Source organism: Castor canadensis, chromosome X (assembly GCF_047511655.1).
Source record: "Castor canadensis chromosome X, mCasCan1.hap1v2, whole genome shotgun sequence".
Lineage (NCBI taxonomy): Eukaryota > Metazoa > Chordata > Mammalia > Rodentia > Castoridae > Castor > Castor canadensis.
This window is the reverse complement of record NC_133405.1, coordinates 93,014,730-93,034,382: the sequence shown is the minus strand read 5'-3', so window position 1 is coordinate 93,034,382 and position 19,653 is coordinate 93,014,730. Positions and strand designations below refer to the sequence as shown.

Sequence of the window (19,653 nt, the reverse complement as noted above, 5' to 3'; positions counted from 1 at the left end):
GCACTGTGCCTCATACAGCACAGGAAGCAGTTCTTAAATAAAACCGTTGAGCTGAGGTTAACGTGCAGAGAAAACTCAAAGACGACAGCATTCACTACTGGCTAGAGGACCTGGGAGTTTTTCACAGTGGACAGTCGGAGAGGACAGTGGGAGAGTGAGAGCCGGCCTCAGGGGGAGGTGGCCTTTTTGCAGGCACGCAGACCTGGAGCTCAGCAGAGCAGTGAGGGGGCGGGACCAGGTTTCTGAAGGGGTTGCTATGGCACCGAGGGGCCAAGGGAGATTAACCGAACCCTTAAAACACTGCTCCCAACCCCCACTCGCCATCGTCAGTGATGAGGGCCATTGTTCGCGGCAAAATGGCGTCGGTAATCCCCCTCCCGGTCAGAGGCCTAAATAAGGCTGAGGGTGGGAGTCCGACTGGAGGTGGGAAGAAAAACTACAATTCCCAGGGTACACCGCGCCCGCCTGTGAGGCGCAGGGCACGTGCCCAGGCCTAGCGGTTACATGCCGTCAAAAATCCCTTTCATTGCTTCCCTTTCCCATCCCTGCTTTGGTTGTTGCCCAGCCCCCGCGCGCGCGCACTGCGGACCTGGGGGGTGAGGGGGGTGCATACCCTGGTCGTTGCCCTCGCAACATAACTGGGAGACCGGTATTTGTAAATCTGTGCTTCGACTTTTAATCCCAAAGCAGGCAGGTATGGGTCTCGCGAGAAAAGCCGGGAGTTGGAAAAGGAATTTAGGGGTGGTGGGTGAAAAGGTGCTGGCGAGTATCACGTCTCTATACAGCTACCGCATTTAAAGGCTTGCGGAGAACTGAGAGTGGGCGGTGGGTGGTTAGGAAGTAATGGGTGCTCGGAGGGTTTTTTTTTTTTTCTTTTTTGAGGGATAAGGGTAAATCAACTGTGACAGGGAGAGCCTCAGAACACGCGGGAGGTGTCGCGCGTGGCTCCACACAGAGATTTTCTTTTTTGAAAGGGGGGGGGAAGCCTTTCTCCTCGACGCGCATCCCTTTCTCCCGCTGCGTTCGAGAAGGCGGGGGAGGCGTGCGCACGCTCCAGTTGGTTAGCCACTCGGCACCTCGCTGCGATAGGGGCAGTTCGGAGTTGGGGCTGCTCCGTTGGCTTTCTCCGCCCCTCCCCCCCTCTTTTCCTCTCCTCCCTTCCCCGCCCCCCTCCGCCCCTCTCTTATCCATCTGAATTTCCCCTGCTGGAGTACGCGTGCGCCTGGTCAGCTACGGGGCGAGCGCGAGCTTGGGCTCGCACCCCGGCTCCCCTAACCCCGCCCGCTCTTTACCTACTGGCCGTAGCTGGCCCGGTGGGCTCGCGGGGAGACGCTCGCGCGCGCACGCGCACACGACGCGGAGCGGAGCTCAACACATCGAGGAGGGGAGTAAGAAGCATCCGACGAGGCGATAGAGGAGGCGGCGGTGTGTGTGTGTGTATGTGTCTATTTTACGGTGTGGCTCGTTCTGGAGGCTGGCTGAGGATTGAGAAAGGGCGAGGGAGAAACGAAAAGAACACGAGTCTCCCGCAGGGAGAGCCTGTAGTCTGGTGAGGGTCCCGGGCCGGCTGAGGCACTGGGAGAGAGGGAGGAGGCCGGGGGGCGTGTCTGGGATCGGGCTGAGAGATGAATGGGCCTGGGATGAATGGAAGGAGGCAGCGGCGGCCAAGAGTCTGTTCGGAGTAAGCGCCCTAGTTGGGGGGGGGTGGCTTGACCAAGGCAGGATGGGTGCCTTTACCAATAGGTACCGGACGAGGCCGGACTCGGGTCTTAAGGGTTGTCGGAGATGCTGTCCAAGTGACCAAGTAGGCGGGGAGGAAAATTAAGAGGGGGCAAGTGGGGAAGGGCAGATTTGAGGTTGAGGCGCGTTTCTCTCTCTCTCTCCCGTCTCTCCTCTCTCTCCTTTCTCCCCTTTCTCTCCTATCTCTCCTATCTTTCTTTTTGTTTCTGTTGGGGAGGGTGGCAACTTTGGGATCTGATGGAAGACCAGGGGATAGGGAAGGTGAGCAGGACCAGGAGATGGTTGACAAAGGACCGAGTGATCATTTAAATGAGATTGAGGCTGCTCGAAGGAAAGATCGCTTTGGGTGTGGGAAGTTCAGTAAGGTTTCAGTGGGTTATATTGATGGAAATGGGGTGGGGTAAAGTGTGTTTAATTTAGAGGTTTAGTTGATGTTCGAGGGTCGATAGGACTGGATCCGGTGAGGGATAGTGCAAGCTGGTTGTGTAAATGTATTGGGTTCAAGGAAATTGAGAGGTGTTACTTCGGAAAGGGTGCTGTGCTGTGACTGACATATAGGGGATGGGCAGGACATGGTATGATAGGCTTAGGATAAAAGTGGTGAGGTGGTTTCACTGTACTGAAAGAGGTTTTGACTAGTTAAGAGTGGTGAAAAATTGATGTAGTGGGGTGTCGGTGGAAATCCTGCACGTGTTTATCTTGGGAGTTGATAGACATTATTAAAATGAGTCTGCACTCAACACATCTGCCAGCGATATGGCTACTCTTAAAAGAGTTACTGTTGACTGAGACAATTATATTAATAATCTTTGGGTTGTGAAAAATCTGTGTGGTAGTGATTGCATCCAATTTTTGGAGGCTTCATTACCCAATTTTCATCTACAGGAGAACTTTAGAAGGGGTCTTAGAATATGACAGAGATGCTGATGTCTTCTAGATAGTCTGTAATCCTTTGGATTTAAAAATTCTTTAAGCTCAACAGTTCAGGGGAAAGACACCTTGCATTAAAGTATAGCTAAAATGCACTAAGGCTGATTTTGAGTGCTTAAATAATTATACATGATTTTTTGGTAATTGTGAATTTATCGTGTTTGAAAATTAGCACTTGCTTTTTGGTGTGAGTTTAAATTACAACAGATTACTTGGACATTTTGTTCTCTGAATATATTACTTATCCTCTGGTAAGGATGTCTTGTGATGGTTTCATTCTGTTCTCGGTCAAAATTGATGGTTATGGATTTTTAACTTTTCATAATTATTTTTATAAGGTTTAAGAATATTTCTTGTATTTTTGCTGTTGGAAAGAGTGCAGTCCTTTTTTGGCTACCCACAGTTTGAATACAAAAGTTAATACTAATGCTGTGTTCATAGTCTCAGATTGTGATGGGGAGAGAGAGAGACAGAGTGAGTGAGTGTGTGTATATAATCTCAGAAGTATAAAGAGCCTGGAAATGTTCTCTGCCAGGCAAGGTGGACTTCCACTTTTGAACTAGATGTTCCTAAAGAGGAAGGCATTCATGTACAGAGGTATATGTGGAGAGTGGAATGAGTTAAGGCTAGAATCATAGGTTGAGGTTGAGGCTGAGAGGAAGGACTAGATTAGACTTACTTTCTTTGCCCTCAGCTATTCCTGAAAGCCTTTTTGCTTCCCCTTTCTTTTTGCCAACATCCTCCACCAAGCTAGATTAGGTGTCTCTGTTCAGAGTTCCTATCATACTTTGTACATAATTTTGTACATAATTTTGTTGCTGCCTGGGAGGCAGGCAGGAAAGATATTTTCCTCCTTATATTCAAAAGAGAAAATGAAGGTCAGAAAAATAAGAGTTGTTCTAATATGTGGTAGATCCTGGAGTTCTGACTTCTAGACTAATGTTAACCCTCATATAACAAGTCTACTTCATTGATGTAGTTATTCTGCTATGTTTCAGGAGTTAGAGTTTTGTAGTGTTGACTTAACTTTCTTCCACAGAGTAGAGGAGTTTCTGTTTTTTCAGAATTGCCCATTGCTTAGCCAGTAAATGATAAAGCCAATGGCTGGGAAGGACCAGAGTACACAGAAGTAAAAATAAGAACTGTTATATTACTAAAAGAGTTCCAGTTTTTTTTTCTTTTTTCTTTTATTATTCATATGTGCATACAAGGCTTGGTTCATTTCTCCCCCCTGCCCCCACCCCCTCCCTTACCACCCACTCCGCCCCCTCCCTCTCCCCCCCCTCAATACCCAGCAGAAACTATTTTGCCCTTATTTCTAATTTTGTTGTAGAGAGAGTATAAGCAATAATAGGAAGGAACAAGGGTTTTTGCTGGTTGAGATAAGGATAGCTATACAGGGAGTTGACTCACATTGATTTCCTGTGCGTGGGTGTTACCCCAGTTTTTTAATTGAATAAAAATTATTAATGGATAGCTTACATTTTTATGTATATGTTTTTGTAAGGGGAACAATTGTGTGCAAGAAAAAAACCCCTTTTTGTGTCTCATCGTAGTACAAGTAGACCCCCAGGTCTTTTGCAGATATGTCTCTTGGCTAAAAGACAGGATTCTTCCAAAGGAGTGTATCTTTCCCATTTATGTTTGAGATCTCATAAAATTTGTGATGTTGTTAGGAGATACTTGATGACTATAAAGGACATATATAAAGGCATTTATCCAGAAATTTCCAAAGCTTCAAAAGTAGAATTGATACCAGTTTTGATTGTTCTGGTAGAGTTTGTTATGTGATAGTTCGTTTGGAAATGACTTATGATAGAAGTAAACCTTTAATGCCTTTTTTTGTCAGGGATATACTTTTCTTTTGAACATTTTTCCCTTTTTTAAAATGGTGCTTCAATTGAACCTAGGGCCTTGTGCATGCTAGATAAACTACTACTGAGCCACATCCCCAGCTCTTAGAAATGAAATACATTCATTCCTGTATTTTAACATAGTAACTTAAAAATTGCATGAAATTTAGTAACAAATCTACCATTCAAACCACTTTAAACTATACAATGCAACAGCAATAAGTAACTATACTGTATTGTGCTGCTAGCACCACTGTCTTAATTGGAAAATATTTTCATCACCTCAAAAGGGAACTGCAGCTAGTAAGCAGTCACTCCCTATTCTCTCTTCACCCTAACCCCTGGTGACCATTATTTAGCTGTTTTTATGGCTTTGCCAATTTTGCCAGTTTCATATAAGTGGAATCATACAGTAAAGGACCTTTTTTTTCCTGCAATGGGGTTTGAATGCAGGGCCTCACACTTGCTAGAAAGGCACTCTACTACTTGAGCCACTCTGCCAGCCTTTTTTTTTTTTCTGTGATTGGTTTTTTCAAGTTAGGGTCTCATGAACTAATTGCCGGGGGCTGGCTTCGAAACCATGACCCTCCTGATCTCTGTCCCCTGAGTAGCTGGGGTTACAGGCATAAACCATCAGTGCCTGGCAGTAAATGACCTTTAAGCCTGGCTTCTTAGCATGTTTTAAGATTTATCCATTTTATGCATGTATCAGTACCTCATTCCCTTTAATGGCTGAGCAATATTCCATAGTACCGGTATGCCACATTTTGTTTATCCATTCATGAGGTCCATGGATATTTGGGATAGTCTACCTTTGAGCTTTTGCGAGCAGTGCTGCTGTGAGTATTCGTGTATAAGATTTTGTTTGAGCACTTGTTTTCAGTTATTTTGGGTTATGTACCTAAAGATGGAATTACTGGGTTGTGTATTAGTGCTATGTTTGATTTGTTGAGAGACCAACAAACTTGTTTTCTACAGCACTGCATCATTTTACATTTCCACCAGTAATGTGTGAGGATTTCAATTTCTGTACATCCTGACGAACACTTGTTGCTTTCTTTCTTTTTTTTTTTTTTTTTTTAGTGACCTCCTGGTGAGTATGAAGTGGTATCATTGTGTATCTGATTTGCATTTTTCTAATGACTAATGATGTATGGCAGGTTCTCTTGTGCTTTGACTATATTTCTTTATTGGATAAATGTCTATTTAAGTCTTTCATTTTTAAATTTGGTTGTCTTTTTACTGAGTTGTAAGAGTTTTTTTTTTTTTTGGTATTGCGATTTGACCTTAGGGCTTCATGCTTGCTAGGCAGGCACTCTACCACTTGAGCCACTCCGCCAGCCCAAATATGATACATGTTCACCTTTTTTTTTATTTTGATGGTACTGGGGTTTGAACTCAGGGCCTCATGCTTGCTAGGCAGGCACTCTTACTGCTTGAGCCATTCAGCCAGCCTGAGCTGTAACAATTTTTTAAAAAACTATATTCTAGACCCTGATCAGATATATGATTTGCAAATAGTTTCTTTCATTCTGTGAGGTTTTTTTGTTTGTTTTGTGGTCGAGGGGATCAAACTCAGATTTTTGGGCATGCTAGGCAAGCACTCTACCACTGAGCTTCAGCCTACTCCCACCCCCGTTTTTTTGTGAAATTGGGGATTGAACTCAGGGCCTTATGCTTGGTGGGCAGACCCTCTATCACTTGAACCACTTTACCAGCCTCCTGCCTTTTTTAAAACAAAACAAAACAAAACAAAATTTTTTTTAGTCAAAGACTTGCTGTGTAGCCTGTGCTGACATCAAACTCTGGATCCTTCTCCCTCAGTCTCCAGAGTGCTGGGATTACAGTCGTGCCACCACCACACTGGATTTAGACATAGAATTTTTAAACAAGTCGAAGCCACCATAAGAAAGGGACTAAGGTAGAATGAGGAAAAATAGAGGAGATGAACCAATTGGGATTATAATATACATTGAAATGTCACAAGGAAACTCCCTGTGTAGCTATCTTAAACAAGCAAAAATGTCATTTTATTTCTTCTACAAAATCGGAGAACAAGAGGGTTCTCCTGGGGGGGGGGTGCTGGGAAAGGGTGTAGGAGGGTGACTACTTGCCTGGGCTGGCTTTACACCTTGATCCTCCTGATCTCTGCCACCTGAGTAGCTAGGATTACAGGTGTGAGACACCGGTGCCCAGCTTCCCTAGTTCCTGTTTTTCTGAGACAGGGTCTCGATATTTATTTAGCCCAAGGTATCCTGGAATGCACAATCCTCCTGCCTCAGCCTCCCAAGTGCTGGGATTACAGGAATGCATCGCATGCTTGGCTTTGAGTCAACTTTTGTTTTTGTGTGTGTATGTCTGTCTCACACAGTTTATTTAACAATAGGCATTAAGAAATCAAATTTAATAGTCTATACAGTGATCCAAAGTTCATATTTATAAGTAATCAACTTTAATTGCATGATTTATAACAGTTGAGGGTTTTTGCTTTCTATTTTCAAGTTTTACAGAAGTGTGTGGGGGGAGGAAGGTGGGGTAAAAAAGGAAGAAAGCAAGCAAAGACAGGGACATTTTCCATGTTAAAATCATCCCACCAGAATTCAGCCAACTTCTTAATGAAAATGTATCAATCAATACTTTGTGGAGACTTTTCATTTGTAGCTTAGGCTGTAATCACCCCTGTATTATCCTATTTATTTAGGAATAATATAAGATTATTTCATAGTTTATTTACTTCTAAAATGAGAATTAAAATTTGGCATAGCACAATTTGTTGATAAATCTCAGTCTTTAGTTAAGTATAATTAAAATGGGACATTAATTTGTTTTTTAAAAGTAGGAGATAGAGGCTGGAGGTGGCTCAAGTGGTAGAGTTTCTGCCTCACAAGCGTAAAGCCCTGAGTTCAAACCCTAGTATCTTCAAAAAAAAAAAAAAACCCAAAACAAACAAAAAAAACCCCACCAAACAAAAACCCTAGGAGATATGTTTTAAAACAAGTGTGGAAATTTTTACTTAATTAGCCCCAAGAAGTGGTAGTGCAGCTTTAATTATATCCACTGCTGCCGAGAGAATGATTATTTTTGGGGTGCTGAAGATTGAACCCAGGGCTTTGTGCATGTTAGGCAAGTGCTCTACCACTGAGCCACACTCCTAGTCCTGAGAGAATAATTTTTGTTCTACTGGGTTATTGTAGTATTTCTATTTAGAGTTAGCCTTTGAAGGTGTCTGTCAAGAAATAACCCTTGAAGGTATATGGTTCATTTGCTAAGGAACCTTTCAAATGTACTGATAGTTACTCTGAAGGGGTTAACCCAAGTGAATCACAGAGTATGACTTAATCCTAGTTATTTGTAGACTCTACCATTCATTTAACAAATACTCATTTGCTGCAGTGTTCCAGGGGCAGGTGCATTGGGAGTAGATGAAAAAGAAGCAAAAGAAGACAATGACTCTGTCCTCTTGGAGCTTTAATTATATTGGAGGAGTACAGATGGTCAACACATAGATAATTTCAGAAGGTAAATGCAAAGAAGGAAACTTTAAGAAGAGTCCTGGGATGCTGGGGAGAAACTTCTTTAGTTCAGGTGGCTAGGGAACTCTTCTTTGAGAAGGTGACTTTGAACATTAAGAGACCAGCTTATCTCCTGGTGGAAGCTCATGCAATAAAGGCAAAGACCTTGACTTTCACTACCTCTTTTCACCCTTTCCTCCTTCCCAAGTACTCAGTATTATTTGTTTGTTTATGGGGTGCTGAGGATGAAAATCAGGGCCTAGGGCATGACACTCCTATATTCTTTAAGCTGGCAGTATTATTGAAAGAAAATTCTCAGTATCCCTTTTGTTGATTGAATCACATCTTAGGTTTCTTACTATTTAAAATGAGTGAGTTACTGCTTTTTGTTTTTGAGGAAAACAAAACTAAACAAGACAAGTACATTCTTTATGAGAAGAGACTGTGTTATTGAGGTAGGAGTCAACCTGGGTCTTAGCCTTGTGATCTTGTGTGTCTCTTACCACCTGTTTCTTTATTTGTTATTAAACAAAACAAAAGTCCTATCTACTTTGCAAAGTTCCTTTGCTAATCAAGTGAGGAAATGTACTTTTTTATAATACTGGGGTTTGAACTTAGGACCTCGTGCTTGACAGGCAGGTACTCTGCAAGTTGAATCCTTTCTGCTCTGGCTATTTTTGAGATAGAGTCTTGTGTTTATGCCTGGCTGGCCTGGACCATAATCCTCTTATTTTATGCTTCCAGCATAGGTGGGATGACAGCCACCACACCTAGCTTTTATTGGTTGAGATGGAGTTTCTTGAACTTTTTGTACCAGCTGGCCTTGAACCACAATCCTCCCAATTTCTGCCTCCCAAGTAGCTAGGATTATAGACGTGAGCCATGTCACCCAGTGGAAATACACTTTCTAATAGATGAAATGCAGCATGCATTTGGAATCAAAGTATCTCAATTAAGAAGTGTTGTCTATGGCCATACCACCCTGAATGTGCCCTATCTTAATTAAGAAGTGTTTTCCCACCAATTAAAACTTCCGTGTTTCTATCTGTCTGGTAAATTTTAGCACCAAATGTCTAAACTCATTGATTAATCAGGAAAGGTTGCGTTCTTAGAAAGTGTATATTGGATTTGAAGCTGGACATGTACTGGCTGAAGCAGGAGGATCGAGAATTTGAGTCCAAACTGGCCTATATAGTAAGATCCTGTGTCAGAACACCAAAACTATCACCACCACCATCTGTTCTTCACCTGTGTGTTCTGCGATTTGGCAAGCCACTAATCTTTTGAGCCTTCCTAATTTTCAGAACTCTGAGGGCTGTTATGAGTAATTGAGTTAATTTTTTTTTTTTGGCACTGCTGATCATGAGCAGTCCCAGGGTGCTGTATACCTGCTCTGCCCCTGAGGTACATTCCTGATCCTGAATGAAGTTCTTTTGAAAACTATAAACCAAGGGTTTACAAACTTTTCCCATGGAAAGGGCCAGATGGTAAATATCTTATGCTTTGTGGGACATGAAATGTCTGTTGGAACAATGAAGCTCTTCGTGTTTTAGCAGTTATGGGCAATATGTAAATGAAAGAACAGGGCTATGTGCCAGTAAAACTTTACTTATGAACACTGAGCTATGAATTTCAAATCTATTCTTTTGATTTTTTTCAACCATTTTAAAATGTAAAAACCCGTCTTAGCTCACTGGTTGTACAAAACAGGCAGTGAGGTAGAATTTGGCCTGAGGGCAGCATGTAGTTTGGCTAACACTGCTATAAAGGATAAGGCAGAGTTAAGTGTTAATTAGGGATGAGACATAAGTGATTGATACATAAAATTATTTAATTTGATGACAAAAGGATACAGAGTTGATTTCAGCCCCTTTTCTGATTTTGATCCAGAACTTTTTCACATAAAATGGGCATTTGTAATTGAGAAAATTATTTGGTAAAACTGAAGTTTGAACTCAGGGCCTCATGCTTGCTAGGCAGGTGTCTGATATTTTTGAGATAGAGTCTTGTGAACTATTTGCCTAGACTGACCTTGAACCTTGATCCTCCTTACCTCTGCCTCCCCAGTAGCTAAGATTACAGGTTTGAGCTGCTGGCATCCAGCTAAGAAAAAGAAAGTTTTAGAGTTAAAAATTTCTAAGATCTTGAAGCTGGTGGCTCACACCTGTAATCCTAGCTACTCAGGAGCAGAACAGTTTGAAGGCAACCCTGGGCAAGTAGTTTGAGAGACCCCATCTCGAAAAAACCATTTACAAAAAATGGCTGGCGGAGTGGCTCAAGGTGTAAGCCCTGAGTTCAAACCCCAGTACTGCAAAAAAAAAAAAAATTCCAAGAAGCATGATGTGATTGTGCAGTGTGTTTATTTGTCAGGGTTGTGCATGTGGCTCCATGTTATATATGGCCCCTTATTAGGAGTAGATTTGGGAGTGAGATGTCTGTGTTGAGTTCATTTTCTCTCTTCTCCCTCTCTCCTCCTTTCTTTCCTTCTTTCCTCCTTTCTCTCTTTCTTTCCTCCTTTCTCTCCCTCTCTCTCCTTCCTTCCTTCTCTCCCTCTCTCTTCTTTGTGGTGCTGGGGATGGAACACAGGGCCTTCACATTTTAGGCAAGCACTCTACCACGGAGCTATACCCCCAGCCCCCTGGCTCTGGTTTTAGTAGTTATATGATCTTAGTCAAGTTACCTGCTTTTTCTTTCTTTCTTTCTTTTTTTTTTTTTTGAGAGTGGCAGTACTGAGGTTAGAATTCAGAGATTAATGGTTGCTTAGGCAGGCGCTCTACCACATGAGCCACACTTACAGCCCTTTTTGATTTGGTTATTTATTTATTTATTTATTGCGGTACTGGGGCTTGCACTCAGGGCCTTCACCTTGAGCCACTCCATCAGCCCTATTTTTTCTTGTGAAGGACTTTTGAGATAGGGTGTCATGGACTATTTGCCTGGGCTGGCTTTGAATCGTGATCTCTGCCTCCTGCAGCTAGGATTACAGGTGTGAGCCACCAGCGCCCAGCTGCTTTGGTTTTTTTTGAAATAGGATCTCATGTTTATGCCTATTTACACTCCCACCACAGCTGGTATGACAGGCATGTACCACCATACCCAGCTTTTTTCAGTTGAGATGGGGTCTTGTGAACTTTTTCTGCCTTGAATGGCCTAGAACTTCAGTCTTCTGATGTCAGCCTCCTAAGTAGCTAGGGTTAATAGGAATAAGCCACTGGTGCCTGGCTTTTTTTTTTAACTGACAGGTTTTTGCTATATAGTTCAGGCTGGCTGCAAATCCTGTGCTCAAATGATCCTTCTGCCTCAGACTCCAGAGTAGCTGGAACTATAGAAATCAGCACCAAGCCAGCAAGTTACTTTTTTTTGAGACAGGGTCTCATTATGTAGCCAGCCTGGCCTCAAACTCATGATTCTTGTGCCCCTTCCTCAGCCTCCCAAGTGCCCCAATACACCAGGCACACATTACTTAATTTTTGATCTTAGTTTCCTCATTTGTGAAATATATATATATTTGAGAATAACAATATTACCTACCTCAAGATTCTTGTAATAATGCATGGCAAACACATGAAAGGATTTACAAGTGCTTGGCTCATATGTAACACTCAGATTTTTTTATTATCATACAATTGTTGGTGGTACATTGTGACATTTATAAAAGTTTTTACAATGTATCATAGTTGAATTCACCCCATTCATTATTCTCCTTTATGTAACACTCAGTTTTAATTGATAATATTCATTTGTTTTTGTGTTTCCTTCAGCTATTTTAAGAAACAATAATATTCTTTTTTGTTGTTTGTTTTTGAAGACAGGGTCTTACTGTGTAGCCCAGGCTGGTCTCAAACTTGTGATCACCCTGCCTCAGTCTCCTGAATCACTGGGATTATAGGCATGCACCATCACACCAGGCCATTTTGTCTTTTTTGGCAGTACTGAGATTTGAACTCAGGGCCTTGCACTTTCGAGGCATGTACCCTACCACTTGAGCCATGCTTCCAGTCCTCATTTTACTTTTTAAAGAAAGCCTTTCTTCAGATGATTAAGAAAGTCTTTCTTCATGTTGTGTTCTGCCATCATAGACTACATTCCCATACATATGAGTGCCTGTTTCTGTGCTGTTTTGTGTGTGTGTGTGTGTGTGTGTGTGTGTGTGTGTGTGTGATACTGGGGTTTTGAACTCAGGGCGTCACGCTTGCTAGGCAGGTGTTCTACCACTTGAGCCACTCTGCCAGCCCTTTTTTATATTTTTGAGTCTCTAGAACTATTTGCTCAGGCTGGCTCCGAAACTTGATCCTCCTGATCTCTGCCTCCTGAGTAGTTAGAATTATAGGCATGAGCCACCAGTGCCCAGTTTGTGCTAGTTCTTTATTTTATTAGTTCATTTGTCTATTTCTGTGCTGAAACCACATTGTTTAGGCTACTATTGCTATATTATATGTTACTATCTGGTAATATACTCTTTGTCTTTTTTCAAGGCACTCAATTTTTCTTATAGTCTTTTTTTTTTTTAATCCTAGGATGGTGTAAATCTTGTTCTGTAGCCCAGGCTGGCCCCAAACTCAACAATGTTCTGGAGTACTGGAATTACAGGCATGAACCACCACACCTAGCATGCTCCTTGTACATGTTTGATATCAATCTCTTGGTTTGGGACAAAATTAGCTCCTTGGGATTTGGGGTTCCCACTGATTTTGGGATATTGTGGGGGTGATTGTAAAGCTCTTCATATTGGGTCTTTCTACCAATGAACATAGGTTAGTTTATGTATTTCAGTAGAATTTCACAGTTTTCTGTATGTAGGTGCTACATGTTTCTTCTTGAGTTTATTCCTAGATGAGTGTTTTATAGCATTGTTGCTCTTGTGAATAGAGATTTTTTTTTTGGTGGGACTGAAGTTTGAACTCAGGACTTTGTGCTTGCAAAGCACCTCCACTTGACCCATACCTCCAGTCTATTTTGCTTTTGTTATTTTGGAGATGGTTTCTTGTGAACTATTTGCCTGGGCTTGCCTCAAACCATGAGCCTCCCAATCTCAACCTTCTAAGTACAGGCATGAGCCACCAGCACCTGGTGATAGTATTTTTAAATTACACTTTTTAATGGTTATTACTGATGTATATAGCAGAGTATTGATTTCTGTATGTTGTTTTTGACTTTGGAATTTTTGCTGAGCTCTCTTATTAAATACTATTATAGCTTTTTAGTTCATTTTCTTGATAATCATGTAGTCTATAAGCTCCCAGTTTTGTCTCCACTTGTAAGTCTTATTTTATTTTCTTCATTTGTAGATGTTAATAGGAAATTTTGGCTTATCCTTGAATTTAATTTTTTTTTGGGGGGGGTGGGTAGGCCTGAACTCAGGGCTTCACACTTGCAAAGCAGGCACTCTACCACTTGAGGCATGCCTCTAGTCCATTTTTCCTCTGGTTATTTTGGAGATGGAGGTTTTATAATCTATTTGCCCAAGCTGGCCAGAAACTGAGATCCTCCTGATCTTAGTCTCCCAGGTAGCTAGGATTACAGGTGTGAACTACCAGCACTCAGCTTATTTTTTACTTTAATGATTAAACAATCGTGAAAAATGCTTAACCTCACTTTGAAAGGTAAATGCTAGTTGAAAGCATACTGAGGAGCCAGGCGCCAGTGGCTCACGCCTATAATCTTAGCCACTCAGAAGGCAGAGATCAGGAGGATCTTGGTTCAAAGCCAGCCCAGGCAAATAGTTTACCAGATCCTATCTCAAAAAAGGGGCTGATTGAGTGGCTCAAGTGGTGCCTAGCAAGTGTGAGGCCCTGAGTTCAAATATAATTACCATCAAAAGAAAAAAAAGAAAACATATTGAGTCTGGTACCTAGCACCACAAAAAAGAGAATAAACATACTGAGACTGTTTTTTTTTTGGGGGGGGACTAGGGTTTGAACCGAGGACTCTACTGCTTGAACCATGCCTCCAGTCCCCGAGACTCCTTTTTTAAACCTATCAGAGTGTTAAAAATGTTTGATAACATTTTTTGTCAAGGGTGTGGGGTAAATGACTTACTTTGCAGGTGGGAATTTAAATTGTTATAATGCCCGTGGAAGGCAATGTGGTAGTATTATATAAAGATTAGATGCACTCTTCTGGATATAATAGTGTGTTACACTAAAACCTGAAAAGTGCAAATTTACTTTGAACTGGCAAACCTGTTGCAGGTTTCTTTTAACTAATATGTATTAACACATACACATACATAGATATATACATACAAACTCACACATATATACTCATCTGTGTACATGTATAATGAAATATGCAGCACGATTTTTAATAGCAAACAATTGAATGCTGTAACGTAAGAATGAGAAACTTTTGTGTACTGAAAAGGAGAAAAGTATCTTAAGTACTGAAAATTAAAAAAAAGCTTAGTGATTTCAGCACTCATGAGGCTGAGGTAAGAGGAACTTGAGTTTAGGCCAGCCTGGGCTACATAGCCAGACCCTGTCTCAGAAAAACAAAAACCAAACAATAACAAAAAAGCTTAATGAACTTAATGAGCTTAATGGTGGTACACACCTGTAGTCCCAGCTACTTGAGAGAATGAGGCAGGAAGATCACTTGAGCCCAGAATTTTGTGGCTAGCCTGGGCAATGTAGTGAGACTCTGATCCCCAAATTAATAAATCTGAGAGTGTACTCTACTCCTTTTTGTGTAGACAGTTTTGCTTAATTGCTTAAAGAGACTCCAAAGAGTCTGGGGATATAGCTTAGTGGCAGAGCGTTTGTCTATGATGTTTGAGGCCCTGAATTCCATCTCTAGCACCACAAAAATATAAATAAATAAAGGAAAATTATATGAACAGATAATTCACACAGGGTAAAAGCAAAAGAGCCAATAAATATGAAAAGATGGTAAATCACACTAGTAATCAGGAAAAATATAGTTTAAAAGTGACAAGAAGCAAAGGATGTTGAACTTACCCATTTCTGTGCAATCATATTGGTAATCTATCATACCCATTAGCTTGGTAAATTAATTACATTTTTACAATTCTCTAATAATACCAAGAATTATGTAAAAAAGGAACTCAGATGTTACTGGTGGAAGTATGAATCAGTACAACTACTTTGAAGACTAATTCAACAGTATTTAGTATAATTAAAGATTGAGTGCCTGTAGTTCAGCTACTTAACTACTCAGGAGTCTGAAGCAGGATTGCTTGAGCTCAGGAGTTGGAGACCAGCCTGGATAACATAGTGAGACCCCCTCCCTCCGCCTGTAAAAGATAAAAGAGGTTTTTTTTTAAGTAGGGGCTAAAGATGTAGCTCAGTAGAGTACTTGCCTAGCATGTACAAGGCCCTGAGTTTAATCTCCAGCACTGTGGGAAAAAAAGGAAGAAGAAGAAAGAAAAGATCCAAAGGTTATACAAGAATATAATGAGTGGTTACCTTTTGAGGGAGTGGGGGGAACTAAATGGATGGGAAGCAAGGTTAGGAGTAACCCTTCCTGTTTATATACCTCTATTTGATTTTTGAGTCATACATTTGTTTTGTTTATTTATTTTTATGGTTCTGGAGACGGAAGCTAGGGCCTTCTGTATGCTAGGCAAGTGCTTAATCACTGAGCTACAATCCCATCCCCATGTATTTATTTATATATAATTAGTATATTAATGTAATTAATATAATTATTATATTATTGTATATTTTGGTTTTGTTTTCAGACAGCATTTGTCTGTGTAGTGCAGGCTGGCTTCCAACTCTGGTCCTCCTGCCTCAGCCTCCCAAGTGCTGGGATTAATTTAAAAGTTGTTTCTTGAATTATTTCAGCTCCTGTAATGGCATTTTTTTTTTAAATCTTTTTCTTCTGTGTTACAGGTTTCCTTCAAAAGGCTATTTACTGAATCTGTTCATTCTTAAGAGTGATCTAGTGGTAGGGCTGAGTGGGTGTTCTGTGTACCTGGACAGAGTTGTCAATGAGTAAACTTTATTTTGAGGTGTGTGGGTGGGTAGCTGGCTATTATTACACTTGAAAGGCCCAAATGACAGAAGACAACTTTCCTCTAGGGTGCCTGAATTCTTCCCAGTATGTTGAATTTGGTATTCTCATGCAAGGATTTATTTCAATTGTGTCATAATCCAGGTTCTCAGTTTATCCCTGTTTTTAGCCTTTTTCGTATTCCACCTCTCTGTGGGATCAGTCTTTATTTTGTGTGTGGAAGTTCTTTGGGATTTTGCCCTGCAAGTGTGCTCTCTCCTGGATTAAAACTCATTCTATTATGTATTTTAGGTTATAGGCTCCTTTGATTTGTATTATTAGCTAGTTCTTTTATGTCTGCTCTTTCTCAGAAATTGTTAAAATCTTTTGTTTGACATGATGTTATCTATTTTTGTCACTGACTCATGATTTATATTTTTGTAGTCTTTTATCATCACTTTTCTGGTGTCTTAGAAAGTATGAGATGTAGATGTTTAGTTCACTTCTTGAACTAAATAAATTTAATTTTTTCCTCTGCTGGGGATTGATCTCAGAGCCTTGCACATCATAGGCAAGTGCTCTACCACTGAGCCACACCTCCAGCCTACCATAGTATATATTAAGCTTGTAGGATCCTTGAGGACAAGGACTTTTTTGTTCTTTTATTCTTAGACATCGAGACAGTGCTTGTACATTGGCATTTGGTAGATATTTATTGGCATGAGTATGTATATATGACAAAGACAGAAGATTGTTAATGGAAAATTTACCATGTAATTTTTTTCTGTTTAATATGTATTATTTGAATTGCTGATTATAAAAGTTGAGAATATTATTTGAGCCATTGGTTGACAAAGTATTGTGTTTTTTGTTTTGTTTTGAGACGGGAGTCTCACTATTTTGTCCAGGCTATACTCCTGCCTCAGCCTCCTGAGTAGCTGGGACTATAGGTATGCAACAAAGTACTAGTGTTTTATGTTGGATTTCCTGTGGATGGAATCAAGATAAGCTACAGGGGAAACATTATTTTGAACTTTTAACTCACATGCTGTAAGGTTATATAGCAAATATGTTGAAGGAGTAGAGATGAGGCACAAATTTTCAAGATTTCTCTGTAATTTCAGTTTCTATAAAAATGCTTTTGTAGTTGCCTTTATACATATTTCTAGGGCATAGATCAGTATATTTATCATTTTATGAAGGAAAAATGGTTGCACATACTTTATAATATATAGTTGTGAACTTGATAGGATAGACTCCAGATTTGAAGAAACTCCAGGTTTGACACCTGATTTTTTTTGGACTTTTCCACTGAGCCATGTTGTACATTGCTAAGTGTGGAAGAGATATTATCCTGGTCAGTAGAGCATATCCCTTAGCAATGCCAATGTGGCTTATACTGGAAAGCCTTTTAAAAATGTATTACGTACTTTTCTGCGCTCCTGAATTGAGTCTCCTGAAAAGCATTTAATGTTTTCTTGAGTATTGTTGAATCATGCCTTAACACAGTGCTGCCCCAGGGGTAATTAAGAGGTAGAAAATAAAAGCTTTCATTTATTGATTATTGTGTTGTGCTGGACATTGTGCTAAGTGTTTGTGTGTATTTTCGTATCAGTCCTGTGAGATTTCACAAATGAAATCAAGCATGAGTGAGGTTAAATTATTTGCCCCGAGACAAAACCAAGATTTGATTTCAGGTTTCTCCTACTCAAGAACCTGCCTCTGTTCTTAAACTGTTTTTATGGTCAAGAAGCTATTGAAGCTGGGCACCTGTGGCTAGCTAGAATTATAATTCTAGCTACTTGGGAGGCTGAGATCGGGAAGATCACGGTTCGAGGCCAGCCTGAGCGAATAGTTCAAGAGACAACCCCCCATCTCCAAAATAACCAGAACAAAATAGACTGAAAGTTTGGCTTAAGCAGTAGGATGCTTGCTTTGCAAGCATGAAGCCCTGAGTTCAAACCCTAGTCCCACTAAAAAAGAAAAAAAGAAGTATTGGATCTGTGATGAAAAACACTAGATAAATGATACTTAGTGAAGTTCTTTGCCTAGTTTTTAAATTTTTTTATTGTTGTGGTTCTTATTTGCAGGGCTGGGGGTCTAACCCAGGGACTTGTGCATGCTAGGCAAGTACTCTACCACTGTGCTACACCCCCTCCCTTCCCCTCCCCTTCCCTTCTCTTCCCCTTCTCCTTCCCCTTTCCTTCTTTCCTTTCTTTCTTTTGTACTGGGGTTTGAACTCAGGGCCTTCACCTTGAGCTACTCCACCAGCCCTATTTTTTTGTGAAGGGTTTTTCTAGATATTTGCCTGGGCTGGCTTCGAACCACGATCCTCCTGCTCTCTGCCTCCTGAGTAGCTAAGATTACAGGCATGAGCCACTGGTGCCCAGTTTGTTTGTTTTTTTAAGACAGGGTCTGTCTGTGTAGCCCAGGCTGGCCACAAACTTAAGATCTTCCATTCCCAGCCTACCTAGTGCTGGGATTACAAGCATGCCCCACAACACAGGGCTTGCTTATTTATTTATTTATTTATTGTGATATTGGGTTTTGAACTCAGGATCAGATGCTCTGACACTTGAGTCACACCCACCATCCCCAGGGATTATTTTTATGTATTAAATTTTTGCTTTGGACTGAGTGTGTGGGCTCAAATGGTAGCACACTTATCTAGCAAGTAAGAGGCCCTGAGTTCAATCTCTCATACCTCCAAAAGTTTATTTTTGGAGCTGGGTTTGGTGGTTCGTGTCTGTAATCCCAGCTACCTCAAAGAAGTTTGGGCAAAACTAGTGAGACCCTATCATATAAACAAAATACAAACCCAGGACCTCACAACTGCTAAGCAAGTGCTCTACCATTTGAGCCATGCCCCCTGCCCTTAATCTGATTTTAGAATATTGCCATGTGATGGTTAATTTTGATTTTCAACTTGATTGGATTGAGAAGTGCCTAGGAGACAGTTAAAGCACACTTTTTGGTGTCTCTGTGAGAGAATTGACTAAGAAAGGAAGACCTAGTCTGAATGTGTGTGGCACCATTCCATAGGCTGGGGGCCCAGGTGGAAGAAAGGGTGGGGGAGAACAAAGTCAGAAGTGCAGCCATTTTCTCTTTTTTTCATTCTGGCTGCCTTGCTGTGAGCTGCTGAAACTTCTGAAACGGTGAACCAAAATCCTTCCTCCCATAAGTTGTTTATGTCAGGTATTTTGTCAGTGATGCAGTCTGACTAACACATTCCATGACCTCCAAAAGATGCATTATGTTCATTTGCATTCAGTTCTGTTCCTGTGCCTCTGCCCTAGGAAACTACTAATCTGTTTTCTGTTTCTATGGATTGCATTTTCTGGACATTTCATATAAACAGAATCATATAGAATATGGGCTTGTAGAAACTCTGGTTTCTTTCACTTAGCATAATGTTGTCAAGTTTCATCTTTGTCATAATATGTATCAAGTTTTCATTCCTTTTTATGGCCAAGTAATATTCCATTGCATATATATAAAGCACATTAGCTGGGCACTGGTAGCTCATGCCTATAATCCTAGCTACTCGGAGACAGCGATCAGGAGGATCGTAGCTCAAGGCCAGCCCAGGAAATAGTTCTCGAGATCTTATCTTGAAAAAAAAAACCATCACAGAAATAGGGCTGGTGGAGTGGCTCAAGGTGTAG

At 41.0% G+C, this 19,653-nt stretch overlaps 1 protein-coding gene across 12 annotated transcripts in view; it reads left to right on the top strand.

Annotated features, from left to right (window-relative positions):
- The first annotated feature begins 536 nt into the window (after window positions 1-536).
- Wnk3 (WNK lysine deficient protein kinase 3) overlaps window positions 537-19,653 on the top strand; it is a 153,856-nt gene continuing 134,739 nt past the window's right edge. For 4 of the 12 annotated variants that reach the window (XM_074064102.1, XM_074064109.1, XM_074064110.1 and 1 more), the window contains exon 1: window positions 539-694. The gene's annotated coding sequence lies outside the window, so the exon portion shown is untranslated. Of the gene's footprint in view, window positions 695-926; window positions 1,438-7,916; window positions 8,043-19,653 lie in introns of those variants that run through there. The other 8 variants (XM_074064113.1, XM_074064108.1, XM_074064112.1 and 5 more) reach the window with 6 other exon arrangements.